We start from the raw sequence: 13,527 nt of genomic DNA on the forward strand, positions 1-13,527 counted from the left end.
GCCATTAGTTCTAGCTTATACCACGGAGATTCTGATTAAGGAATCTGAGAGATACTCATTCAATCGTATATAGAACGGAGGTGGTTGTCAGGCACACGTTCATGATTTGAGGAAGGTGATGAGTGTCACAGCTCATCACCTCCATCATAGTTAAGCGCGAATGAACATCTTAGATAGGAACAAGCGTGTTTGAATGGAAAACAGAAAAACTTGCATTAATTCATCGAGACACAGCAGAGCTCCTCACCCCCAACACTGGGGTTTAGAGACTCATGCCGTCAGAGAATACAAAATTTAGATCTGAAATGTCATGAGATACAAAATAAGTCTCTAAAAGTTGTTTAAATACTAAACCAGTAGCCTAGGGTTACAAAATATGAGTGGACTATGACGGATGATGCAGAGATCCACTTCTGGGGCCCACTTGGTGTGCTGGGGCCCACTTGGTGTGTGCTGGGGCTGAGACTTTAAGCAATTCACGTGCAGAGGCCATTTGTGGAGTTGAACGCCAGTTTTTGTATCAGTTTGGGCGTTCAACTCCAGTTTTTGATCCTTTTCTGGCGCTGGACTATTATTGTGCAAAGTATGGACTATTATACATTGCTGGAAAGCACTGGATGTATACTTTCCAACGCAATTGGAAGCACGCCATTTCGAGTTCTGTAGCTCCAAAAAATCCACTTTGAGTGCAAGGAGGTCAGAATCCAACAGCATCAGCAGTCCTTTTTCAGCCTGAATCAGATTTTTGCTCAGCTCCTTCAATTTCAGCCAGAAAAATACCTGAAATTACAGAAAAACACACAACTCATAGTAAAGTCCAGAAATATAAATTTTTCCTAAAAACTACTGGAAATAAACTAAAAACTAACTAAAACATACTCAAAACTATATGAAATTATCCCCAAAAAGCGTATAAAATATCCGCTCATCAGGTTGCGTTGTAGATATAGTTTCTAAACCGGCAAAAATCCCTTTGTACAAACGTGTTGGGTGTCACAAGTAACAAACCCCTTAAAAATTGTTAACCGAGTATTCAAACCTCGGGTCGTCTTCTCAAGGAACTGCGAGGAAGTATGTTCTTATTATTGGCTATAAAGGTTGTAATCGGGGTTTAGAAGGTGAGAAGCAAGTAATTTAAATGACGAGTGAATTAAATGGAAAGTAAAAATAAATAATAACTGTATAACAACTTTTGGCAAGATAAGGGAAATTAGAAGTCCAACTTAGTTATCCTTCTCAACAATAATGAAAGTTGTATCTTAATTCCACTTGGTCAACCTTTACCAGAGCAAAGGAAAGTTAAGGGACTAATTAAATTGACCTTTGAATCCTAATTATTTCCTAAGAAAAGGTTGGGATTATTTAAGTTCAACTCAATTAGCAAGATAACGATTATCAATTATGTTGAGTTTAATAACTGTTGAGTTACTGAATTCTTAACCAAAACCAAAAGGGGGAAAAAGTAAATTGCTGAAATAATAAAAGTGTCCTTAGATGGGAAGTAATGGCAACTTAAATGACGAGTGAATTAAATGGCAAGTAAAAATAAATAATAACTGTATAACAACTTTTGGCAAGATAAGGGAAATTAGAAGTCCAACTTAGTTATCCTTCTCAACAATAATGAAAGTTGTATCTTAATTCCACTTGGTCAACCTTTACCAGAGCAAAGGAACGTTAAGGGACTAATTAAATTGACCTTTGAATCCTAATTATTTCCTAAGAAAAGGTTGGGATTATTTAAGTTCAACTCAATTAGCAAGATAACGATTATCAATTATGTTGAGTTTAATAACTGTTGAGTTACTGAATTCTTAACCAAAACCAAAAGGGGGAAAAAGTAAATTGTTTAAATAATAAAAGTGTCCTTAGATGGGAAGTAATGGCAACTTAAATCAAAGAGAACAATCATTAACTGAAAATACCTCAAATTATCATTAATTCAATTAGAAATCTGTAACATGGAATAATTCATAAATTATAACAATCAATTCAAATGTTGGAATAAATAAAAGTAAAACTAAAAGAACATGAAACCTGGATCCAGAGTTACTCTTAAAACAAGAAGAAATCCTAAATCCTAAAAGAGAGAGAGAGAAGATCTCCCTCTCAACTAAATCTAAATCATTGAAAGGTGAAAATATGCGAGCTCTCTTTGAATGGAAGCATTTCCACACTTTATAACCTCTGGTCTATGCTGTCTGTACTTGGATCTGGGCCAAAAAGGGCTTCAGAATTCGCTGGGGGCGTATTCTGTAATTTCTGGTGCGTGGCCTCTGTCACGCGTCCGCGTGGGTCACGCGGTCGCGTCATTTGGAGCTTTTTCTTGCCACGCGGTCGCGTCAGTCATGCGACCGCGTCATATGTATTCTGCTTAAGGCGCGCGGTCGCGTCAGTCATGCGGCCGCGTCGCTGCTGATTTGTGCTTGGCACGCGATCGCGTCATCCTTGCGATCGCGTGGATACCAGTTTCCTTAAAGCTCCGTTTTGCTTCTTCCTTCCATTCTAGTATGTTTTCTTTTTCATCCTTTAAGTCATTCTGCCTTAGAAAATCTGAAACTACTCAACACACTAATCACGGCATCGAATGGAAATAAAGGTAATTAAAATAATTAATTTTTAAAGCTTAGGAAACATGTTTTTCACAACATAACATAATAAGGAAGGGAAAGTAAAACCATGCAATTAATGTGAATAAGTAGGTGAAGAGTTGAATAAATCACTCTAATTAAGTACAAAAGAACTCATGAAATATGGGTTTATCAATGACATGTAAAAGTAGTCTTCTCCCGATCTTCAGGAGCTATATGAATTTGAAAATAGCCTGTATAACCATCTCAAAAACAGTAATGTGATTTACCTAACAGGCGATCAAGCATCTGATCAATAAATGGCAAGAGGTAATGATCCTTGCGAGTAGCTTGGTTGAGGTGCCTGTAATCAATGCAAACTCTCCATGAATTCTGCACTCCAGTTGTCAGGAGCTCTCCATGATCATTCTTCACTGTTGTGACTCTGATAGCATGGAAACTTGTCTCTCAACAATTTTCCTTCGGCAAGTATACCGAATTGTCATCAAGTAAAAACTTACAATAGAGTGAGGTCGAATCCCACAGGGATTGATTGGTCAAGCAACTTTAATTAGAGGAATGTTCTAGTTGAGCGAAGCAGAATTTGGTTTGAGAGTTGCAGGAAATTAAATGGCGGGAAAGTAAATAGCAGAAAATGTAAATGCTGGAAGTAAAGAGCTGGAAGTAAATGACGAAAAGTAAATTACAAAATTGTAAATGGGAATGGGGAAATGCTCATGAAAGTAAATTGCAGAAATTAAAGAGAATGGGTAAGATCAGAAAATGGGGATCATTGGGCTTAGGAGATGTTGCATTCTCCGGATCAAGTTCATTTTCATCTCTTCCTCAATCAATGCATTCATTGATCTCCTTGGCAATCTTAAGTAATCGAATTCCAATTCCTTGGTAATTCTATCTCTCAAATCTTGATCAACAGCCAATTCCTTGGTCAATTGCTCATGAGAAGAGATGAAGTATGGTCACTGATTATACCACATGCATTCCCAAATCAAGTGTTGGTAGGATTATAGTCACCATACCCAACCAAACCCAATTTGGTCCAACATGAGAAAGCATTTCTAGCATGATCTCTTCATTCCTCTTCCAAGGTTCAGAAGAGATCCAAGTATGAATAGCTTCTTTTCCAAGATAACTACCCAATTGGATGAAGATTGAAAGCTTTCTAGTAAAATCAAGAGAAAAGATAGAAGAAGAGTAATGAAGATTAGTATTGATCTATCAAATTACAACAGAACTCCCTAACCCAATGAAAGGGGTTTAGTTGTTCATAGCTCTGGAAATGGAAAACAAAGATGGAGAATACATCATGAAAACTAGAACTAGAAGTGCAGAGAAAGTAAATTATACAGAGAGTAGTTCCCAATTTCCAATCCCCCAAAAAGCTTATTTCTAATTCAAAATTACCCCTATATATACTACTCTTCTGATCTTCTAGTTGGTTCTTCAAGTCTTGGATATGGGCCTTTGGATCTTGAGTTTGAAGTAGTTATACTCTTCAGTGGGCTTAGCTTTACTTGCAGAGAGAAAGTGTGAAGTAGGCAGGGTGTTTAGCTCGGACGTTAGTGGCGTTAACGTTAAGTGAGAGTGTGGGTTCGAGTACGTTAGTGGGAATCACCTTTTTCACTAACGTTCCTCACCAGGGATGATCCATGTTAACTTCAACGTTAGTGGCACCAACGTGACCACTAACGTTGCCTCTTGGTCCTTCGCACACGTTATTGGGGCTCACCTTTTCCAATAACGTTGAGAGTCCTCCCTTCCCCTTACGTTAGAGTCCACGTTAACTTAGTTAACGTGGCTCTTAACGTAGGCTTGCCAATCCTTCGAGAACGTTAGAGACACTTACCTTTGTCACTAACGTTCCAAGGTGCCCCTTCTTCCCACGCTAGAGTCTACGTTAACTAAGTTAACGTGGCTTCTAACGTGGTAATGATAGCCATCTCCAACGTTAGTGAAAAAGGTAAGTGTCACTAACGTTGGCTCATCATCCTATCCTCAACGTTTGCCTCCACGTTAACTAAGTTAACGTGGGAGTTAACGTGGCTCATGGTGGCTCATTGTGGCTCATTCCAACGTTAGTGACAAAGGTGAGTGTCACTAACGTTGGCGATTATTTGCTTTTTGTGTTCTTAGGCCAAGTGTTCTGTGAGGGGGCGACTCTTTAATATAAGCTTTCAGCCAGCACTCCCGAACCAGTTGGTTCAAGGTGCTAGGTGTTAAGACACCCCTAAGAACTTACTCCCTCAAGTCTCTTTCCCCCATACATACACACCACAGGCACATGGTTTGTTTATTTTCTTTCTTGAGACCTTGGTGTCCAGCACCTCTTTGGGTTACTAAATGTTCTGTAGCAAGGTTGCTCTTGATAGTGGACTTTCAGCTGATAATCCCAGGTTAGTTAACCCAAGTTACCAAGTGATGAAGTACTTCTACGAATTTATTCATCCAAGCAGATCCTTGGTACAGGAGCACCACAGACACATCTCTCAAGTTCAAACCCTTGGTGCCTAGCCTTATTCTTTATTAACTTTTCTTTCTTTTTCAACTCTTATTGTTCTTTTCCCCTTTTTCTTATTAGGATCTTGTTATTTAGCTAGTCTCATGGGGTGTGTTTCAAGCATATGATTCAGGACAGATAGTTGTCTTTCCACCCTTGTTGGTGAATCAACTTAGCTAACTTATGACCACATCACACACTAAGGAACTTACTCCACAATATGAACTCCACTCTGCTCTTTGATAACACACATTCTCTTTTTATTTGATTCAAAAGGAGACAAGCAACACAATAAGCAGGATGGAATTGAAGCAGGTATCGTGGACAGTACACATATGACAAAAGCAATAAAGCAACCATTAAACTCTAATCATCTAAACTAATGAGCAAATATAAATCAAGTTCCTTCTGACTTCCAATTTTTAGCATTTTAAGTATATGGAATTAAGTAACAATACAACCTTCTGGTGAAGGTTTCTTGCTGTCCCCTTGTTGTCCTCGTCCATAGTTTTTGCTCCTTCACTTCCTTGGATGATGGTGCACCATTTCCTCAGAAGGTTCCTGCAAAGTCATTGGAAGTTGCTTGTTTCCAAAGCACTTGAGACATAGTTAGCTTGCATGTATGCTTGCGAATTTTCTAAACTTAATTTGGTGTGTGAACACCAAACTTAGTTCTTTGCCTAGTACAACAAATTGCATACTTGCAGAGATCCTCATATGTTGTTATTAACAAAACAACCATTAACTTCAGACTAAACTACTGCCAAGTGGTCCCCCTGAGTGGTTGGAGCTAGCAATTTGTCATTGGAGTGTAGTGTGATTATAACTAATATCTTTGGTGGAATAACAAACTTAAAACTACACTTTCACTCTTAGGTTTTGTCTTGGTGTGGAACACCAAACTTAGCTCCTCGCAATACAGGGGAAACAACTTGTGATTTTTATTGAAATGATAATGAAAAAGTAACTACCTCAGGTTGGGTTGCCTCCCAACAAAGCGCTCTTTTAGCGTCGCGAGCTCGACGATTCCTTCATTACTTGAGATGATACTTCACTTTGGGGTTTTCCCCTATGTTGCCCATATAGTGTTTGAGCCTTTGTCCGTTCACAGTGAAAGTCCTCTCCGATCTTTCATCCATGATTTCTATGTGCCCATATGGTGAGACCTTTGTGACCAGAAAGGGTCCTAACCACCTTGATTTGAGTTTTCCTGGGAACAGTCTCAACTTGGAGTTGTAGAGGAGTACTTGCTGCCCCTTTTCGAAACTCCTGGGTGCAAGGTGCAGGTCATGTCTTCTTTTCACCTTTTCTTTATAGATCTTGGCATTTTCATAGGCTTGCGATCTAAATTCCTCCATTTCTTGCAGCTGCAAGATCCTCTTTGCACCAGCAGCAATGCTGTCAAAATTTAATATCTTGAGAGCCCAGAGAGCTTTGTGTTCCAGCTCCAGTGGTAAATGACAAGCTTTCCCATACACTAGTTGATATGGGGACATTCCAAAGTGGAGTTTTGAATGCTGTTCTGTATGCCCAAAGAGCATCATCCAGCTTCTTCGACCAATCCTTTCTTGATGCACCCACAGTCTTTTCCAGAATCCTTTTTAGCTCTCTGTTGGATATCTCAATTTGCCCACTTGTTTGGGGATGGTAAGGAGTGGCCACCTTATGTTTTACCCCGTATCGTAGGAGAAGAGCTTCTAGTGGTATGTTACAAAAATGGCTCCCTCCATCACTGATGAGTGCTCGTGGGATTCCAAATCGGCTAAAGATATTCTTCCTGAGGAAGTTCATGACCATCTTGTTATCATTCGTTGGAGTTGCAATAGCCTCTACCCACTTGGAAACGTAATCCACTGCTACCAAGATGTATTTGTTTGAATATGAGGTTGGGAATGGTCCCATGAAATCGATTCCCCACACATCAAACAGTTCCAGTTCCAAGATAAAATTTTGTGGCATCTCATTTCTTTTGGGCAAGTTTCCAGATCTTTGTCACTCATTGCAGCTCTTTACTAGTTCTTTAGCATCCTTGAAAAGGGTGGGCCAAAAGAATCCGCTTTGTAACACCTTTGCTGCAGTTCTGTCCCCTCCAAAATGGCCTCCATAGTATGAGCCATGGCAATTCCACATGACTTCCCGTCCCTCTTCTTCTGAAACACATCTTCTCAGGATTCCATCTGAACATTTCTTGAAGAGATATGGCTCATCCCAGACAAAATATTTTGCATCATTTATGAGCTTCCTTTTTTAATGTTTATTGATCTCTGGAGGTAAGGCCCCAGTTGCCTTGAAGTTGGCAATGTCTGCGAACCATGGTGCTTTGTGAACTGTCATCAACTGCTCATCAGGGAAGAGCTCATTTACACTAGTATCATGTGTTCTACCTTCATCATGAGGGATTCTGGATAGGTGATCCGCTACTTTGTTATCTACTCCCTTCTTGTCTCTGATTTCAATATTGAATTCCTGTAACAATAAAATCCATCTTATTAGTCTTGGTTTTGATTCTTGCTTGGCAAACAAATATTTAAGTCCTGTGTGATCTGTGAAAACAATCACTTTAGCACCAATGAGGTATGATCTAAACTTGTCAAATGCAAAAACTATTGCTAGCAACTCCTTTTCAGTAGTGGTATAATTTCTTTGAGTTTCATTGAGGACTTTGCTAGCATAGTATATCACATGGACTAAGTTATCTTTCCTCTGCCCTAACATGGCCCCAACTGTAAAGTCAGATGCATCACACATCAATTCAAAGGGTAAGTTCCAATCAGGTGAGGAAATGATAGGGGCAGAGGACAATCTTTTTTTCAAATTCTCTAATGCTTGCATGCATGTTTCATCGAAGATAAATGGTGTATCAGATACAAGGAGATTGCTCAAGGGCTTGGCTATCTTTGAAAAATCTTTAATAAATCTTCTGTAAAAGCCAGCATGCCCTAAAAAGCTTCTAATTGCCTTGACATCACTAGGTGGAGGAAGTTTTTCAATAAGTTCCACTTTAGCTCTATCCACCTCAATGCCTTGGTTAGAAACCTTATGGCCAAGGACTATTCCTCCTGTCACCATAAAGTGACATTTCTCCTAATTCAAGACCAGATTGGTCTCTTGGCACCTTTTCAATACCAAGGCTAGGTGATTCAGGCAGCTAGGAAAGGAATCTCCGAATACCGAGAAATCATCCATAAAAACTTCAATGAATTTCTCTATCATATCTGAGAAGATAGAAAGCATGCAGCGTTGGAAAGTTGTCGGTGCATTACATAGCCCAAATGGCATGCGCCTGTAGGCAAACACTCCATATGGGCAAGTGAATGAGGTTTTCTCTTGGTCTCTGGGATCAACCACTATTTGGTTATATCCTGAATAACCGTCAAGAAAATAATAATATGCGTGTCCTGCGAGTCTTTCCAACATCTGATCCATGAATGGGAGGGGGAAATGATCCTTTCGTGTAGCCTCATTGAGTTTCCGATAGTCTATGCACATCCTCCATCCTGTGACGGTCCTTGTAGGAATTAGTTCGTTCTTCTCATTGTGGACTACATTGATCCCTCCCTTTTTGAGCACAACATGCACGGGGCTGACCCAGGGGCTGTCTGAGATCGGGTAGATTACCCCTCCCTGCCATAACTTCATAACTTCTTTCTGCACCACTTCCTTCATGATTGGGTTCAGCCTCCTTTGGGATTGAATGGATGGTTTGGCATCATCTTCCAAAGTATCTTATGCATGCATATGGCCGAACTGATTCCTTTCAAGTCAGCGAGGGTCCATCTAATGACATCCTTATGCTTTCGCAACACTTGGAGTAATTCATCCTCTTGATCTTGGCTGAGGGATGAATTTATGATTACTGGGTAGCTTTCATTCTCTCCTAAGTATGCATATTTGAGAGTGGGTGGCAGTGCTTTGAGTTTAAGTTTGGGTGCTTCTAACTTTTCATTATCTTCCTTTGGTGCACCTCGTATATGAATCTCTGCTGTTGCAACCTGTTCACTAGACGTTGATCCCTCCTCTATTAACCCTTTGGGTTCTTCTTCTTCAAAACTCTCCTGCATTGCATCTTCCAGTGAGTCCAACCTCATACATTCTCCCCATTGTTTGGGTGGGTAACTCATGGCCTTGAACACATTGAATGTCATCTTTTCATTGTGTAATCTCAAGGTGAGATCACCTTTTTTGACATCAATGACAGCTCCAGCAGTAGCTAAGAACGGTCTTCCCAGGATGATAGAGGCCTTGGCTTCCTCCTGCATGTCCAACACCACAAAATCTACTGGGAAAATGAAATCCCCTACCTTCACCAGCAAATCTTCCACTACACCATGAGGGAACTTGAATGATCGGTCTGCTAGTTATAGGGCCATTTTTGTTGGCTTAGCCTCATCGATCTTCATTTTCTTCATCATAGCTGCTGACATCAGATTTATGCTGGCTCCTAAGTCACATAGAGCTTTCTCCACTGTGATCTCTCCTATAATACAAGGGATCTGGAAGCTCCCAGGATCCTTCAATTTCTGGGGGAGTTTATGCTGAATGATAGCACTACATTCTTCGGTTAGTATCACAGTCTCGTTGCTCTTCCAACTTCTCTTCTTAGTCATAAATTCCTTCAAGAACTTGGCATAGAGCGGCATTTGCTCTATTGCTTCAGCAAAGGGTATGTTAATCTGTAATTTCTTGAAGATTTCTAAAAATCTGGAGAACTGGCTGTCATCCCCCTTCTTCTTCAGTTGTTGAGGATATGGTACTTTCGGAACATATGGCTTCAGCTCTCCTTCCTTTTGACGTGAGTTGGAGGTGGGGATTTGACCTTCATCTTGTTCCTCCTTTCTTCCAACTGAATCTTTCTCTTGGGGTTGCTTGGGAGTCTCCTTCAATTCTTTTCCACTTCTGTAGGTTATAGCCTGACACTCCTCCCTTTGGTATGAGTCTGTATCGCTGCGAGGGTTGTGGCTGGAAATTCTCTTGAATAGGTAGGCAATTTGTGTCTCAAGTTTCTTGATGGCAGCATCTTGATTCTGCATATTGGACTGCACTTCTTCTCGGAATGCCTTACTGTCTTGAATCTCTTTGCATATGCCCTCAACCAGAGTCTCAATTTTGGAGAGTTTATCTTCAGATGATGGTGAGTTGAGAGTGGATGGGGGAATTGGGTCATTTTGGTTTTGGTATGGATGTGGAGAGGTGTTGTTAGGGTGGTGCTAATATGATCTCTGTGTGGAATGTTGGTGAGCTGCATGGTTGTTGGGGTTGTGACGTCTCTGATTTTGGCTTTGATCTTGTTGATTTCCCCACCCAAAGTTTGGGTGATTCCTCCAACCAGAGTTGTACGTTTTGGAGTAAGGATCATGGGTCTGCCTGGGTGAGTTTCCAATGTAGTTGGCTTGTTCTTGCTCCTCCTCTGCCTCAGCATTCACTCTCTCTTGGGTTGCTGATGAGGTGGTGATTGCTGCCACTTGGTTCCTTTCCATCTTCTTGGTGAGGTCAGCCAGCTGCTTGGTAATAAGCTTGTTTTGGGCCAACAGTGCATCCACATTGTTTAGCTCCATCACTCATCTAGTGTTGCCTCTTTCAGAAGCATAGAAGTAGTCATTCTCCGCTACAGTCTCAATGACATATATGGCTTCTTCAATGGTCTTCTTCTTGTTCAGAGATCCCCCGGATGAATGGTCTACTGCCTTCTTTGATTCATAAGAGAGGCCTTCATAGAAAATGTGTATTTGCACCCATTCATTAAACATATCTGGTGGACACCTTCTTGTCAGGTCCTTAAACCTCTCCCATGCTTCATATAGAGTCTCACCATCCTGCTGCCTGAATGTTTGCACCTCAGCTCTTAGCCTGTTGATCCATTGAGGAGGATAGAATCTTGCCAAGAATTTGTTCACCATATTTTCCCAGGTTGCTAAACTCTCATTTGGGAAGGATTCCAACCATTTAGATGCCTTGTCCTTAAGTGAGAAAGGGAACAGAAGTAGTCTATAGGTGTCAGGATGAACACCATTAGACTTCACAGTATCACATATCATCAGGAAGGTGGTTAGATGTTGATTGGAGTCTTCTTGGACACCTCCTCCGAATGAACAATTGTTCTGAACAAGGGTGATGAGCTGTGGCTTTAGTTCAAAGTTGTTGGCATGTATGGTTGGCCTTTGGATGCTGCTTCCACAGTTTCCTGGGTTTGGGTTGATGTAAGAACCAAGAACTCTTCTCTCTTGTCCAGCCTGATGCGCTGGACCTTCTCTGCCATGGTTGTGAGCCTCTTCTTCATGATGGTTCTCCATGTTTTCATCCATGTCTGGTTCAAAGTACTCCTCCTCTTCCTCAGCACCAACTACTTTCTTTCCTCTTGCTTCCCTCCTTAATCTAAGGAAGGTCCTCTCAGGTTCAGAATCAAAGGAAGTTGAAGCCCCGCTTCTTCTCCCTGTCATACAACCAATAAGGCACAAGCAAGGAAATAGATGCAGAAAGTACTCTTGTTAAAATTGCTGTTAGTGTGAGTGATGCAATATATCAAATAGTTAGTAGGTTAGTGAACTGAATGGTAAATAACTAAGAAAAAGGAGTAGGAGGGAAGGGAGAAAAATAACTAAAACTGAAAGTAATTAACCCGAACAGAAATTTAAATCAAACAAAAGAAAAATGCTCAATCTAGTTATCCTCCAATTTAGTCATTGTTGATACAAAATCAATCCCCGGCAACGGCGCCATAAACTTGATAGCACGGAAACTTGTCTCTCAACAATTTTCCTACAGCAAGTATACCGAATTGTCGTCAAGAAAAAACTCACAATAGAGTGAGGTCGAATCCCACAGGAATTGATTGGTCAAGCAAATTTAATTAGAGGAATGTTCTAGTTGAGCGAAGCAAAATTTGGTTTGAGAGTTGCAGGAAATTAAATGGCGGGAAAGTAAATAGCAGAAAATATAAATGCTGGAAGTAAAGAGCTGGAAGTAAATGACGGAAAGTAAATTGCAGAATTGTAAATGGGAATGGGGAAATGCTCATGAAAGTAAATTGGAGAAATTAAAGAGAATGGGTAAGATCAGAAATGGGGATTCATTAGGCTTAGGAGATGTTGCATTCTCCGGATCAAGTTCATTTTCATCTCTTCCTCAATCAATGCATTCATTGATCTCCTTGGCAATCTTAAGTGATCGAATTCCAATTCCTTGGTAATTCAATCTCTCAAATCTTGATCAACAACCAATTTCATGGTCAATTGCTCATGAGAAGAGATGAAGTATGGTCACTGATTATACCACATGCATTCCCAAATCAAGTGTTGGTAGGATTATAGTCACCATACCCAACCAAACCCAATTTGGTCCAACATGAGAAGGCATTTCTAGCATGATCTCTTCATTCCTCTTCCAAGGTTCAGAAGAGATCCAAGTATGAATAGCTTCTTTTCCAAGATAACTACCCAAATGGATGAAGATTGAAAGCTTTCTAGTAAAATCAAGAGAAAAGATAGAAGAAGAGTAATGAAGATTAGTATTGATCCATCAAATTACAACAGAGCTCCCTAACCCAATGAAAGGGGTTTAGTTGTTCATAACTCTGGAAATGGAAAACAAAGATGGAGAATACATCATGAAAACTAGAACTAGAAGTGCAGAGAAAGTAAATTATACAGAGAGTAGTTCCCAATTTCCAATCCCCAAAAAGCTTCTTTCTAATTCAAAACTACCCCTATATATACTACTCTTTTGATCTTCTAGTTGGTTCTTCAAGTCTTGGATATGGGCCTTTGGATCTTGAGTTTGAAGCAGTTATACTCTTCAGTGGGCTTAGCTTTACTTGCAGAAAGAAAGTGTGAAAAAATGCATGAAACTACCCTAAAACAGTAAAGAAAAGGTCAGTGAAACTGGCCAAAATACCCTGGCATCACAACACCAAACCTAAAGCTTGCTTGTCCCTAACCAAGTACTGGAACAAGAGAATGATGAATAAAATGCCAAGAGAAATGAGTCATTATTGTGGAAGTCATGTCCTTGGTTTTATGGTGGTTTCATGCATAGCAACTTAGGTTCATTCCTTCACTGGCTTTCAGACCTTTATCATGTCCTGGAATACTCACTTAATTGCACCCTATGAGACTCTTATTCATTGATCCTTTTATTGTTTTCAGGGCTTATTTGTGTTCTTAGGCTAAGTGTTCTGTAAGGGGGCGACTCTTTAAGATAAGCTTTCAACCAGCACTCCCGAACCAGTTAGTTCAAGGTGCTAGGTGTTAAGACACCCCTAAGGACTTACTCCCTCAAGTCTCTTTCCCCCATACATACACACCACAGGCACATGGTTTGTTTATTTTCTTTCTTGAGACCTTGGTGTCCAGCACCTCTTTGGGTTACTAAATGTTCTGTAGCAAGGTTGCTCTTGATAGTGGACTTTCAGCTGATAATCCCAGGTTAGTTAACCCAAGTTAC

This window comes from Arachis ipaensis, chromosome B01 (assembly GCF_000816755.2).
Source record: "Arachis ipaensis cultivar K30076 chromosome B01, Araip1.1, whole genome shotgun sequence".
Classification (NCBI taxonomy): domain Eukaryota; kingdom Viridiplantae; phylum Streptophyta; class Magnoliopsida; order Fabales; family Fabaceae; genus Arachis; species Arachis ipaensis.